The sequence below is a fragment of the Schistocerca serialis genome, chromosome 8 (genome assembly GCF_023864345.2).
Source record: "Schistocerca serialis cubense isolate TAMUIC-IGC-003099 chromosome 8, iqSchSeri2.2, whole genome shotgun sequence".
Lineage (NCBI taxonomy): Eukaryota > Metazoa > Arthropoda > Insecta > Orthoptera > Acrididae > Schistocerca > Schistocerca serialis.
In genome coordinates this window covers 250,541,799-250,546,229 of record NC_064645.1, presented here as the reverse complement: position 1 = coordinate 250,546,229, position 4,431 = coordinate 250,541,799, and the positions used below count along the sequence as shown (strand labels likewise).

General features: G+C 48.1%; 1 pseudogene; it reads left to right on the top strand.

The window, feature by feature from the left end:
- Positions 1-3,930: 3,930 nt before the first annotated feature.
- LOC126417577 (5S ribosomal RNA) lies at positions 3,931-4,048 on the top strand (annotated as a pseudogene).
- Positions 4,049-4,431: the final 383 nt, after the last annotated feature.

Here is a 4,431-nt window from a genome sequence, read left to right as displayed (position 1 = left end):
CTCTTCAACACCATTAGAGCCAGATAAATCTCTCCGGCCTCTCCCGTTGCAGTATTTCACGAATCTTATGTTTAATTTGTTCCTTAATTGTCTGGGATTTTGTAACCAGAGGTTCCACGGAATGTTAGCAGATTCTTCGGTCAAAGTACTTGTGGGGTCATCTGTCAGTGACCCTTATTCTGCCTTCTTTAACACCTGCAAGCAGCCATCCTCAGTACAGCCAGTCTTCAACAAAACGATGACACATATGGGCACCAAGCAGTGCCATGGGTCCTGATTCACAGTGTGCCTGCGATAAGGGCTCTACAACTGCTGTAGTGAGAACAATATACAGGGTGTAATACACCCCTGGAAATGGAAAAAAGAACACATTGACACCGGTGTGTCAGACCCACCATACTTGCTCCGGACACTGCGAGAGGGCTGTACAAGCAATGATCACACGCACGACACAGCGGACACATCAGGAACCGCGGTGTTGGCCGTCGAATGGCGCTAGCTGCGCAGCATTTGTGCACCGCCGCCGTCAGTGTCAGCCAGTTTGCCGTGGCATACGGAGCTCCATCGCAGTCTTTAACACTGGTAGCATGCCGCGACAGCGTGGACGTGAACCGTATGTGCACTTGACGGACTTTGAGCGAGGGCGTATAGTGGGCATGCGGGAGGCCGGGTGGACGTACCGCCGAATTGCTCAACACGTGGGGCGTGAGGTCTCCACAGTACATCGATGTTGTCGCCAGTGGTCGGCGGAAGGTGCACGTGCCCGTCGACCTGGGACCGGACCGCAGCGACGCACGGATGCACGCCAAGACCGTAGGATCCTACGCAGTGCCGTAGGGGACCGCACCGCCACTTCCCAGCAAATTAGGGACACTGTTGCTCCTGGGGTATCGGCGAGGACCATTCGCAACCGTCTCCATGAAGCTGGGCTACGGTCCCGCACACCGTTAGGCCGTCTTCCGCTCACGCCCCAACATCGTGCAGCCCGCCTCCAGTGGTGTCGCGACAGGCGTGAATGGAGGGACGAATGGAGACGTGTCGTCTTCAGCGATGAGAGTCGCTTCTGCCTTGGTGCCAATGATGGTCGTATGCGTGTTTGGCGCCGTGCAGGTGAGCGCCCCAATCAGGACTGCATACGACCGAGGCACATGGTGTGGGGAGCGATCTCCTACACTGGCCGTACACCACTGGTGATCGTCGAGGGGACACTGAATAGTGCACGGTACATCCAAACCGTCATCGAACCCATCGTTCTACCATTCCTAGACCGGCAAGGGAACTTGCTGTTCCAACAGGACAATGCACGTCCGCATGTATCCCGTGCCACCCAACGTGCTCTAGAAGGTGTAAGTCAACTACCCTGGCCAGCAAGATCTCCGGATCTGTCCCCCATGGAGCATGTTTGGGACAGGATGAACCGTCGTCTCACGCGGTCTGCACGTCCAGCACGAACGCTGGTCCAACTGAGGCGCCAGGTGGAAATGGCATGGCAAGCCGTTCCACAGGACTACATCCAGCATCTCTACGATCGTCTCCATGGGAGAATAGCAGCCTGCATTGCTGCGAAAGGTGGATATACACTGTACTAGTGCCGACATTGTGCGTGCTCTGTTGCCTGTGTCTATGTGCCTGTGGTTCTGTCAGTGTGATCATGTGATGTATCTGACCCCAGGAATGTGTCAATAAAGTTTCCCCTTCCGGGGACAATGAATTCACGGTGTTCTTATTTCAATTTCCAGGAGTGTATATGTAAGATATTTCTGTTGATGATGGATGACGCTGCACTCAGCAACATTACGTCAGTCTTTACGTCATTTACAGACTAAAGTTACAGATATTACGAGTGATATATCTTTAGGTTGGTTAGTACATTTACATTAACATCGTACGCCACAAGCTACCCATTAATGTGTGGCGGAGGGTACTTTTGTACCACTAACTGAGTCGTACAACCATTTCTCCATTTGCGAATGACGCTTGGGAAGAATTATTGTCGGTAAGCCTCTATATTCGCTCTAATTTCTCGAATACAGTGATTAGTGAACACAGGGTTGTCTTAGCGATACTGAATACTGTAATCCCCAAATCCTCCAAAAATAAGCGAAAAATATACCTATTCAAAAAAGCAGATAATAATTCACTTGACGCCTTCCTGAGAGACAATCTCCACACATTCCAAATTAATAATATAAGTGTAGACCAGATGTGGCTTGAATTCAAAGCAATACCATTGGCAGCAATTGAGAGATTTATACCAAAGACATGAACAATCGACGGAGCTGATTCTCCTTGGTACACAAAACGGGTCAGAACGCTGTTGCAGAATCAACGAAACAAACATGCCATATTTAAACAGACGCAAAATCCCCAAGATTGTTCATCTTTTACAGAACCTTGAAATTTAGCGCGGACTTCAATGCGAGATCCTTATAACGGTTTCCACAACGAAACTTTGTCTCGAAACCTGGCAGAAAATCCAAAGAGATTCTGGTTGTATGTGAAGTATGTTAGCGGCAAGAAACAATCAATGCCTTCTCTGCGCGATAGCAATGGAGACACTATCGAAGGCGGTGCTGCCAAAGCAGAGTTACTAAACGCAGCCTTTAGAAATGCCTTCACAAAAGTAAATATTCCAGAATTCGACTCGAGAACAGCTGCCAACATGAGTGAAGCAACTTAAATCGCTTAATAAAAGGAAGTCTTCTGGTCCACACTGTATACCAATTACGTCCTTTCGGAGTATACTGATGCATTAGTTCCATACTTAACAATCATATACATCCGTTCGTTCGACGAAAGAGCCGTACCAAAAGACTTTAGAGTTGCACAGGTCACATTGATATTCAAGAAAGGTAGTACGCGTAATCCACTAAATTACAGGCCCATGTCGTTAACGTCGATATGCAGCAGGATTTTGTAACGTATATTGTGTTGAAACATTATGAATTACCTCGAAGAAAACTGTCTATTGACACACTGTCAACTTGGGTTTAGAAAACATCGTTCCTGTGAAACACAGCTAGCTCTTTATTCACATGAAGTGTTGAGTGCTATTGACAAGGGATTTCAGGTCCATTCCGTATTTCTGGAGGTGGTTCGATGAACCCTCTGCCAGGCACTTAAATGTGATTTACAGAGTATCCATGTAGATGTAGAATTTTCTCCTCGGGGTCGTTACGTGAGACGTATTTGGGGGCAAGTAATATGTTGTCCGACTCTTCCCGGAAACTGCTCTCTCGAAATTCCAGTAATAAATTTCTCCGTGACGTACGACGTCTCTCTTGTAACAACCGACAATGGAGTTTACTGTGCATCTCAGTAACGCTCTCGCGCCGGCTAAGCGATCCCGTGACGAAATGCGCAATTCTTCGTTAGATATTCTCTTTCTCTGTCTCTTCTATCAGTCTGATCTGGAAGCAATCTACATCTACATCTGCATAAATATTCCACAAGCTACCGTACGGTGTGTGTCGGAGGGTACCATGTACCACTTCTAGTCATTTTCTCCCCTGTTCCACTCGCAAACAGAGAGAGGGAAAAACGACGGTCCCTGTGCCTCCACAAGACTCCTAATTTTTCGAATCTTATCTTCTCGGTGCTTACGCGAAATGTACGTTTGCAGCAATGGAATCTCTCGGCAATCAGCTTCAGATATCACTTCTCCAAGTTTTCTCAATAGCATTCCTCGAAAAGAACATCGCCTTCCCTCCAGGGAGTCTCATTTGAATTCTCGAAACACCTCCTTAACACTTATATATTGTTCGAACATACTGGTAACAAATTTAGCAGCACGTTTCTGAACTGCTCCATTGTCTTCCTTCAATCCGATATGGAACGTATCCCAAACACTCGAACAGTACCCAAGAAAAGGGCGCAACAGCGTCCTATATGCGTTCTCCTTTAAATACGAGCCACACATTTTTCTGAAATGCCAACGGCCTTGCCGCAGTGGTAACACCGGTTCCCGTCAGATCACCGAAGTTGCGCACTGTCGGGCTGGGCTAGCACTTGAATGGGTGACCATCAGGTCTGCCGAGCGCTGTTGGCAAGCGGGGTGCACTCAGCCCTTGTGAGGCAATCTGAGGAGCTACGTGCCTGAGCAGTAGCGGCTCCGGTCTCGTAAACAGACATACGGCCGTGAGAGCGGTGTGCTGACCGTATGCCCTTCCATATCCATCCAGTGACGCCTGTGGACTGAGCATGACACGGTAGCCGGTCGGTACGTTGTGCATTCCAAGGCCTGTTCGGATGGAGTTAAGTTTTATTTTACTAAATTCCTCCCAATTAACCAAAGTCGACCATTCCCCTTCTCTACCACAGTTCTCACATACTCGTTCCATTTCATATCGCTTTGCATCGTTACGGAAAGATATTTAAAAGATTTGACTCTGTCAAGCAGGGCTCAACTAATACTGTATCCGAACATTACAG